The sequence below is a fragment of the Equus caballus genome, chromosome 10, assembly GCF_041296265.1.
Source record: "Equus caballus isolate H_3958 breed thoroughbred chromosome 10, TB-T2T, whole genome shotgun sequence".
Taxonomy (NCBI): Eukaryota; Metazoa; Chordata; class Mammalia; order Perissodactyla; family Equidae; genus Equus; species Equus caballus.
The window spans coordinates 27505115-27516152 of NC_091693.1; the positions used below are offsets into that span (position 1 = coordinate 27505115).

General features: G+C 46.4%; 1 long non-coding RNA gene across 1 annotated transcript; it reads left to right on the plus strand.

Annotated features, from left to right (window-relative positions):
- The first annotated feature begins 1048 nt into the window (after positions 1-1048).
- Positions 1049-4342, plus strand: LOC138915969 (uncharacterized). Its single transcript, XR_011422521.1, has 3 exons — positions 1049-1346; positions 3394-3516; positions 4220-4342. It is a non-coding gene; the product is annotated as an uncharacterized lncRNA (long non-coding RNA).
- The last annotated feature ends 6696 nt before the right edge of the window (positions 4343-11038 follow it).

Sequence of the window (11038 nt, forward strand, 5' to 3'; positions counted from 1 at the left end):
AGCAGTCGGGGCGGGACTTCCGGCGTCATCTAGGACGGTCGTTTTGGCTCTTCTCAGGCCTGTTAGTGCGCAAGCTGGGAAGCGCCAGTAGAGGCTGAGGGGACGGACGAGCGGGCGCGGGCGGAGGCGCCGTCGCCAGGGACCAGGGCGGCTCTGAGGCTCGGCGACGCCTCTCGAGGACCCCCGCCCGGCGCCTCGTCTCCCGCCGCTCCCGGCTCCGCTCCGCCCCCGAGGCCGATGGCGGCGGCCGCGCGGAGGGAGCCGGCTCAGGTGAGCGCTCGGCTCCGGCCCGCCCCGCCCGCAGCGCAGCCCGAGCTCCAGCCCTCGGGCGGGCGCTGCTCCCGGGCCTGCAGCCCAGGCCCCGGGGAGGCGCTCGTGGTGATGTAGATTAAGGCTGCCCCAGGTAGAGAAGCCCAAGGTGATCTGGCCTACATGCTGATCTATATGACCCGGTGCATTTTTATGGTATGAATTAGGGCTGCCCCAGGGAGAGAAGCCCAGGGCATCCTCACCTACATGCCGATCTATATGACCAGATTTGTATGTAAAGTTATACGACCGCACAATAACCAGACCCATCTGCATTGAAATCATTTAATGACTTTTTACATCATCTTTTCTTTTTCCAGTAAAAATAAGTCACGTACCCGTGCCTTATAAATTTAGCTCTAACCCTCAACTTGGGGCAGCAGCTCTTTACTGCCCATGGGTCCTGTCCCCATGCTATTCCATACTGTTCTCTAAATAAAGGAGCACTACTACCAGACCTTCAGAGTCCAAGAAATCTTTCTTTCGACTCTTTGGCTTGCGGTCCCGGCATTAATGGGGCCTGTGGCTGCCAGCGGGGGCTGGGCTGCGGGCGAGGGTTCCGGGCTGAGGGGCAGCGGGGCCCGGCGGAGGGGACGGTGTGAGGAGGGGTCCCGCCTGGACCGGCAGGGGAGGGGCGGCGGTCCGAGAGCCCCGGAGCCGACAGGGCTGTGTCTGCAGGGGTCGGAGAGTTGGGCCTCACGTCTGACTGGCAGCGGAGGGTTGTACTTTTCTTCTCAAGGTGCTGTGGGTCATGGAGGATTGTGAACAGTAGAGGGAGACGATGGAGCTGAGTCAGGGATGTGGTTTCTCAAATGGCGCTCAGAGGAGAACAGGTGGGAGGTGGCTGAGTCCTTGAGGAGGCCCCACAGCGGATGAGAGTGAGCGCTGAGGACCAAGGACGCAGTCGTTCCGAGGTCGCCTGGCGCCAGGACTGGGCAGTGGCTGCAGGATGCGGCCGACCACGGTTGCAGCCTCTCAAGAACTCCCTCATCCCACAGAGTCACATGACTACAGAAGCTCTTATGGACCCTGCGCAGGTGAGTGGAGGGTGTTCCCGAACCTTCCAAGTTCTGACCTCACCCATGTGGTTTCTGGGACTGTGGTGTCCTGGAAGTTTTCCCGGCCATTTTCCAGCACTTAGGCATGGGGACCCAGAGCAGACCCCAAGCCCAGGGTGGTAAGCGCAGGCCGCAGTTTACATGGAATGGTTCCTGTTGTGGGCAATCAATAGAATGAGGTGAGGAAGGTTGCACCAAACCTAGGTACCAGTAAGTGCGAAGGTTGGAGGTGGGGCTAAGCTGGAAGTGCTCAGGGAAGCGCATGTCTCTTCATTCCTGAGGGAAGTGAGAGCAAAGAGGCAGGTCTGGAATGGCTCCCTGAGAGTCAGGTGTCTATTCTGGAGGTGATGAAGCAATGAGCGATTTGGAGCAGAGGAGGGTGGTGATCAGACCCAGCTCTCCTCCAGCTCCCTGTGCTGCAGCTGGAAAGCAAGAGGCCTGTGTGTGTATGAGGGAGGAGACGGGAATACAGGGAGGACGCTGCTGCAGGAGTCCCGGTGAGTGCTGATGGCGTGGACCATGCCGTGGCCATTGAGCTGCTGGAAATGGTTGGAGGCTGGATCTGTTCTTTTTAGTAGATCAGCTTGGGTTTTCTGATTTTGCGCATGAGGGGAGAAAGGTAGTCAGGGATGACTGCAAGGTTTTTGGGTTTAGAAGCTGAAGAATGGAAGGGCCATCAACTGAGATGTGGCAGTTGATAATAGGAGTAATTTTCACTGGGGATACCAGGAGTTTTGATTTTGGCCATGTTAAGAGTCTGAGGTGTTTCAGGGAACAATTAGTGGAGGCTGAAGTGGGCAGCTGGACACACAGGTCTGGAAATCTGGGGAGGGGTTCAGGATGGAGACCTCTCCAAAAGCTGCTGGACAGTTTGTGGACTAGGGTGGAGCCTTGGGTCACATTTATCAAGGGAAACCTGGTCATGCTAATAGTAGCCCTGGAAGGGGAGTGTAGGGGCTGAGAACTGGATCTCTTGCTTGGGCTTCTGGGTGAGTGGTGTCACAAGACAGATTAGGAGATGTGACCATGGGAACAGTGGGAGAGAGGGTGATTTGGCAGGCTTCTGAAGGATGAGTGCAGATGATCAGATGTGGAGGCACAGGGGTCACTGAGGCCAGATGACAGTGAGGTCAGGACTCCTGTTTAGTCACCACTCTCTGGGCTCTCCAGGATTTTGTCGAGGCCTTAGTGTGTCTGGGGTGTTGCATTCAGGCTGGCGGATTAGCTCAGAGGCACAGTTGGTCATCGGGGAGAGTCAGTGGGCCTGAGGTGGAGGACTGTTGAGGCTGGGCTTTGAATGAAGGTTAGGAGGAGAGGGGAAGGCTGCGACTGGTGAGGGACATGAGTGCAGCACAAGTGGAAGGCAGCCGTGGTGGTTCTGGGCAGCTGCGGCTGAAGCAAGGAAGCCAGGCAGGCAGGAGACCTGCATAGCAGGATTCAGAGCTGCCTTTGGTGATTGGGAGCATCAGGTGTCTGGGTAGTACTGGATCATGTTTGAATTTGCTACAGATTCTCGAATGTCTTGTGCTGAATAACATGTGAGGAGCCCAGGGAGAAGCCTCAGTGTGAGGCAGGGAGGTGGAAGTGGCTTTGTCGATGCAGCTGTGTGAGGGAGGTGTGGGAGAGAGAGTGATGTGTATGTGGAGAGGGAGTGAGAACTGATATCCTCAGGGTCCTGGCATTGAGGACAGAGGGGTGATGGTTAAGCCGTTATTTGGGTGTGTCTTGTAAACACAATCTGGATCAACCCAGGGGAATTGCCTGAAAGGAAGGTGGCCCTCCTTGCCAGGCCTCCAGCTTATATATCACGTATCTGCCCCCTCTGCCCCTGTGCCTGTTGTTGCTGTGTGCTGACACAGTGATCAATGGAACCATGAGGAGAGAGCAGGGACCACTGGGCCCAGGGCCTGGTGTCTGCTGTATAGATGTGTAGGAGGAGAGTGAGCAGGGGATGGCTGTGTGGAGGGATGAATGTGGAGTCCTAGTAAAGGGCTGATCATGCAGTGATCTGTCTCCATCATGGCAGGGCTGTGTGACCTCTGAGAACATGGCCATCTTCTCCAGGGGAAATGAGGGCTCCTTGATGAGGCTCGGAGGCTCCTGTGCTGTGATGCCGTGCTGGAGAACTTGGCGCTTACAGCATCCCTGTGTAAGGCCCTCATATCCCTGCCAGTGTCCTAAGCTGCTGTCTGTCCTCTTTCCCCTAGAGGCAGCTCTGTCCTTTCCACAGCTGGATCGTGGACTCTGCTAACTCCCCCACCTTCCTAGCACTTGCACTGTGGATGCCAGCACTGAGCTGTGCACTGGCCTGAGCAGTGCATTCCCCCAGCAGCCCTGTCACCTGCTGCCTCACCATGTGTGTGGAAGGATCCAAGAGTCAGGAGTCTTGTAGTCAGAATAATGGGTCTCCCCTTGCTTGCCCTCTGCCTGCCCAGATGACCATGTCCATATCCATGGCACCTGTGTGCCCCAGATTCTACTTCCTGCCTGTAGCTGACATTTCCTGACACCTGCCTGTGCCAGGAATTGCTAGCCTCATCATGGTCACTGCTGTACTTAAGTGGACCATGGGCTGTTCTTCCAAGATCTTCCTTTAGGTTTTTGTTGGAGACTCTGACTCTCTTCCTTATGCTGTACCATCCTTGTGTCCTTTGTCTGGTGAGGTGTCCCCTATTCTCTGATCTTCAGAGGCTTGGTATGGCCAAGCAACCCCTTCCTCAGCTTGCCCCCAGCTCCCTTGTTCTCAGAACAATCCAGTGGACTCATTCCTTGTATCTGACACAACTTTGTGATGGGGCTTCCCGCTCCCACCACCGTCAGCCTACATTTCCTCAGCTTTTCTCTGCTTTCAGGTTGTTGGCATGGAACGGAGCATGAGGAGACAGCTTCTGAGCAGCTCTTCTGTAGAAGCAGAGTCAAAAGGCAGGACTTCCAAGGCAGGTCCATTGACTGGGAAGACTCACCTGGGTGAGAGGCCTGTGCTAGTCTTGAAAGACCTTCTGCAACTGGCTTAGCACCAAACAACATACCCTGGGTGGAAACTCTGCTTGGGTGGAACATGTACTAACTTTTACCAGCACCAAAAGCAGGGCAGGGCAGAGCACCCCTTGAAACAGGATGTGAGAGGACTGCGTTTGTGAAGAACTACAGAATCCACATGTCGGGGAAGCCTTTGACCTCTGGGGAAGTTGGGGAGGACATCCCGGCCCACCTCAGGTCTTCTGCAGCACCAGGCCAGTCCCTTTGGTGGGAAGCCACACAGCAGCCTTGAGTCAGGGAGGCCTGTCACAGTGGAACGTGGGGTGAATGTGGGAAAGCTGCCAGCCACAAGCACACTCTTACTCGACATCAGAGTGTCTGCTATAGAGAAGCCTTCGCTTGCAAATACAGACGAGTTTAGCAACGGCGAATTCACACTGGAGAAAGGCCATATGCATGTACCGAACGTGGAAGTTCTTTACCTGCAACTCCAGTGTCGTAAAACATCAGCGAGTTCACACTGGAGAAAGGCTTTGTGAGTGTAGGGAATGTGGGAAGTCCTTTAGCCACAAATGTGACCTTATTCAGATCCTGGGGGAGGACATGGCACCGTCCAACAGGCTATGTTGAGGCAGCGTCCCACATAGCACAATCAGTAAGAGCTACAACTAGATTATACACGTGTGTACTGGGGGGTTTGGGGAGGAGAAGAAAGAGAAAAGGAACACTGGAGGAGAAGCTTTCTGAGGGAGCCTTCTACCTCAGTTAAACCTCATATATCCAAATATCCATAGTAGAGAGAGTCCTCAAAAGTTCCAAGTATGTGGGAACCTTTAAGGAGCTGTGTTGTACTTTCCGACCTCAGGGCCCTTAGCAGACTTATATCACTGCCACTTTCTGTGACAGAAGCCATTTCACCTCTACCATCTGGCAGGTCCACTCAGTGTCCAACATGCCCAGTGATGTAGACCTGTGTGCTCTTCCATTCCCTGGAGGGAATCATGAGTAGTCTGAGCATTCAGGGCGGCCTTGTTCCCTCCTCTCACTACTTAAGGTATGGACCTGACCAAGTTTGGGCCCTGAGGACTCTGTCTACACAGTGCTGGTGACTCGCACTGAAGGACTCCCTTTTTCAGGGAGATTGTTGGTCTCGTGTGATGCTTGTGATGAACGTGTGCCTTTGTTATTGTCAGTGGCGTGTGTAACTCCTGAGGGCATAAGCAGGATCCTGACAAGGGCTTGGAATGGCCTTGGAAAGGCCTTCTGGAGGTTGTTGTCAATGTGATCATTACTGCTGGAGTAGGTGGAATGGCAAGGCCTTTGATTTATGTTTGGAGTGTCTGTGAGGCAAGAGATCCCTAGAGTTCTTTACCCTAAAGGGGACAGTTTTTAGGTAATGGCCTGGTAGTTGATGATGAATGTGAAGATGGGCTACTTGTTGGCCAGGACATCCAGTGGTAAGATGCCTGTGTGAAATATGGCCACTAGGCTGGCCCCGTGGGGAAGTTATTTTAAATATGCATGCCATCGGAGCCAGCCTGGTGGCATAGTGGTTAAGTTCATGTGCTCCGCTTTGGTGGCCCAGGGTTCACAGGTTTGGATCCCAGGCACAGACCTACATACCACCTATCAAGCCATGCTATAGCAGTGTCCCACATACAAAATAGAGGAAGATGGGCACAGATGTTTGCTCAGGGCCAATCTTCCTCAACAAAAAAATTAAAAAATAAATAAAATAACTTCCACAATCTCTTGGTAACTTAAAACTTTGAAGTTTTGCTCAGTTAAATGAAATGATAGAGAATTCATTGAATATCTAGATCATTTCTAAGTTAGATAAAATATTAGACATTAATTACTAAATATAAATTCATCTATTTTTGGCTTCTTATTACAGAGAAACCAAAAGATCTTTGGGTCTACTAGCAAATGTGTCTTTATTTTATTTAAAAATTGTATTATGAAATAGCATCTTGCTAGAAATTATGAAAAGTATTTATAAACTTGCCAAGCCACAGGATGCTAATGTAAAAGACAGTTCATACTTGCTTATTAGTTTTCACTTGAGAGGTTTCTAAAAGTTAAAATTCTAATATATGTGATTAAAGCTACTAAAAATTAAGGAAAGTAAGATGCATATTTTCAGTAAAGAAGATTTAGAGAATACAGATGTTTTTGTTTTGTTAAGAAAGATAAATTTGTCCTAAAGTACTAGCCAAGAAAGAAGGAATGAGATAAATTCTGAATGTGAAAAGAAAGTTAGAAGGTTTGTGGAAGAGGAACCCTGAGGAAAGAGTTTTATGCATGGTCAACTTGGCTAAGATTAAAATGGATTTAATTAAGTGAATAAGTTTTAATATCAAAACTAAGCTGGTAACATAAATTAAAACTTGGTTCTTTCTCTCAAAAGGATACTTTTCCTGGACTTTTAGTCTGCTCTTGATGATGAGATTATAAAAGATTTTTCTTTATCTTTGAGTAAATCTACCTAAAGACAGAAATTCTGTGTTTTTTCAAAATAATTTCCTATATTCTAAAAGGCTGAAATCTCTCTATTTAGAGAATTAAGGGTTATTTTTTAATGTTTAACTCTGTATGTCTGTCTTTTTTTCTCCTAAAGATTTTGTTTTTCCTTTTTCTCCCCAAAGCCCCCTGGCACATAGTTGTGTGTATGTTTGCCTTTAACATCGTCTTTTGTCACTTTGGTTAAATGGATAATCAAGTATTATTTCACAGCAACCATTGTTTCACAGTGACACAAGATCAGCAAACACTTAATCTTGTTTAACCAAGTGTTTTAAAACTTTTTGATATTTTTGACAAGCTTCCCCCAAAATTCAAGTTCTAAATGAAGTCTTTCTTTTGACATGAAAATAAATTTTTATTCTTTGAGAATTTTCAGAGGGCACCTGGGACTTTTAAAAGAAATTTGTTCTCTCTTTCTATAGAGAGGGAGATACTAAACTAATTAGGATTGTTTGGTATGCTAAATTGCATGGGAAGCATTGTCATGTAAATGGTGATAAACCTTCTTAGGTTATATTGCTAGGGTAAGTATCAGTCACTGTCTTAATCCTACTACCTTGCTTCCAGCACCACAAGAGGAAAAAACCACAACTGCATTCTATTATGTAATTTTGTTTACAGATGGGTCTTACTTAAAGGATGAGCAAGGACATTATCAAGCTGGATATGCTGTCCAACCTTGAGAATGCCTGCTACTTTCTATTAACTCCAATAACCCAGTAAAAGATTTCCTTCTGTAGGCTCAAGAAATTGCCATGGAAGAAGAAAAACAAATATGGCAACAAAAAGGGGGAATTTTTGACACCACCATGCAGATGTGGTTTAGTCCCAATAAAACAAACAAAAACAAAAAACATAGTGCCTATTGGAGCACAATTGCCACTGCTCCAGCATATGTATCAGTTAACCCATTGGGCACCTGAAAAGGTGATTTTATGGAGAAAACAATACTTTTGGAAACTTTCTCCCACATGGGTCATAAAGCCTATACTCGTTGTGCTATATGCCCAAAATATAATCTAGGGAAACCATTTCATGGGTCACAAGGCCACTTTCCCCTTCCTAAGGGACCCTTTGAGGTATGGCAGTTGGGCTTTGTTCAAATGCCACCATTGCGAGGATAAATGTATCTAGTAATGATTTGTCTATGTTCTCACATTGGGTTGAGGACTTTTCTTGCAGAAGAAGGATGGCTTTAGGTAAATTATTGGAAAGGTTAATTCCTGTTTGAGGAAGTACTACTGAGTTACACAGTAACTGGGGGACTCATTTCACTGGACAAATAATTAAATCTATTTCTGACGTTTGGCCAATAATGCAACATTTTAACTAGTGGCACAATCCAAACTCAATTGGCAAAGCTTTCACAAGTCTTTAATCTCTCATGGCCAAAAGCTCTTCCACTAGTGCTCCTCAATCTTAGATCCACACCCTTTGGTAAACATCGGCTGTCCTCTTTACAGATAATAACTAGATGGCCTATGCAATTAGATGTAGGAATGTATGAACCAACTTTGCTTAAAGGAAGCATCTTACATTATTGTCAGGGTCTCATTGAGACACTTAAAAGAAATGAGAGGTAGGGGCCAGCCCTATGACTGAGTGGTTAAAGTTCTGTGCCCTTTGCTTTAGTGGCCTGGGTTTGCAGGTTCAGATCCCAGGTGCTGACCTACTCCACTCAGCAACCATGCTGTGGATGCATCCCACATACAAAATAGAGGAATATTGGCATAGATGTTAGCTCAGGGCTAATCTGCCTCAAGCACAAAAAGAGGAAGATTGGAGGCTGGTCCTGTGGCTGAGTGGCTAAGTTCGTGCGCTTGACTTTGGTGCCCCTGGCGTTCGCCAGTTCGGATCCTGGGCATGGACCTAGCACCACCCATCAAGCCATGCTGAGGCAGCGTCCCACATGGCAAAACTAGGAGGACCTACAACTAGAATATACAACTATGTACTGGGGAGCTTTGGAGAGGAGGAGGAGAAGAAGAAGAAGAAGAAAAGATTGGCAACAGATGTTAGCCCAGGGCCAATCTTTAAAAAAAAAAGGGGGGGAAGATTGGCAATGGATATTAGTTCAGGGTGAATCTTCCTCACCAAAAAAAAAAAAAAAAAGAAAGAAAAAAGAAATGAGAAGTTGGTAGCTCATTCTTTTCATAGTGAGCTCCTGGGGGATGAAGACCTTGAGGGTCATGAACTACAACCTGGAGATTTTTTATTTGTTGGAAAAGACACCCGATAGACTTTTTGCAACCCCATTGGAAAGGACCATACTATGTACTTTTAACCAATTCATTGCTGCAGAATCAAAAGGATGGATTCACATTTCTCATTTCAAAAAAAAAAAAAAAAAAAGCCTTCTTCATCTGAGTGGGTTTCAGTTCCTACTTCTGATACTCAACTTCAACTGACCAATACAAATATTTCCAAGTCAGGATGAGAAGACAGTATCTGTTGTAGAAAGCTGTCCCAAGACTCTGGGTCAGGCCTGTATTCCCAACATTTTATCTCCTCATTTGCACCTTGTAATGCTTAAACGATATACCCATTTTATAATTGTTCTATTTAACGTTTTCAGAATACTGTCATACTTAAAGAAAGTGATTGATTGGGAACAGAGTGGTCTTGAAGGCCAGGCATTTATTGGGTGGCTTCTAATGGAACTCAGTGGTTATGTGGAACAAACCTCTGTCATTGGCTACTTCCAGGATGGCTAATGAGGCTGCACCCTGGGGTTCCCCTGGATGCCAATGTTCCTCTCCTTAAGGCCAGATGGACTCATTCAGTGTTCTACTGATATGACCACCTAGAGGCTATATTTGTCCCTTCCTTGGGGCTAGAAGATGTCATATCACATATAGCAGCTCTGACTAAATTTACTTAACAAGCCCTTAATGACAGCCTCCCAAGGTGGTGCATGTGCAGTCATTCAAACTGAATGCTGTATTTTTATACTTGATGAATCTTCCAATGTATCATCTGTGCTAAAGCACATGAAAAAGCAAGCAAATGCCTTAAACGATCCTATACCTAGTTGTGATTTGTTTGATTGGCTCTCTTCAGGTGTTGATTCCTTTTTTCGATTAGGATTGCAATTTCTATTACTCTTTGGATTTCTTATATTAGTCATAATATTCAAACTAATTACTATTTCCTTTACTCAGCATTGCAAGACTGCCATACAGGCTACAGTAATGCTTGCTCAGTGACTTGAGATGGTCGATCGATCTTACAACCCTGGACAAATTTTCTTTTTATTTATTTACATTTATTTACTTATTTACTACTTTATTTATTTTACCTGGCACAGAATTTATTTATTTTTATTTTTTATTGAGGTAACATTTGTTTATAATGTTATATAAATTTCAGGTGTACATCATTATATTTTGATTTCTGTGTAGATTACATCATGTTCACCACCCAAAGACTAATTACCATCCATCACCACACACATATGTCTAATCACCCCATTTGCCCTCCCCTCTCTCCCCTTCCCCTCTGGTAACCACCAATCTCCGTCTCTGTGTGTTTGTTGTTTTTATCTTCTATTTATGAGTGAGATCATACAGTATTTGACTTTCTCCATCTGACTTATTTCACTTAGCATAATACCCTCAAGGTCTATCCATGTTGTCACAAATGGCCAGATTTCATAGTTTCTTATGGCTGCATAGTATTCCATTATATATATACCACATCTTCTTTATCCATTTGTCACTTGATGGCCACCTAGGTTGCTTCCAAGTCTTGGCTACTGTGAATAATGCCACAATGAATATAGGGGTGCATATATCTTTACACATTCATGTTTTCATGTTCTTTGGATACATACCTAGCAGTGGAATAGCTGGATCCTGTGGTAGTTCTATTCTTAATTTTTTTGAGGAATCTCCATGGTGTTTTTCATAGTGACTGCACCAGTTTGCATGCCCACCAGCAATATATGAGGGTTCCCTTTTCTCTACATCCTCTCCAACACTTGTTATCTCTTGTCTTGTTAATTATAGCCATTCTGATGGACATGACGTGATATCTTATTGTAGTTTTGATTTGCATTTCCCTAATAATTAGTGATGTTGAACATATTTTCATGTGCCTGTTGGCCATCTGTATATCTTCTTTGGAAAAATGTCCGTTCAGATCTTTTACCCATTTTTAAAGTTAGA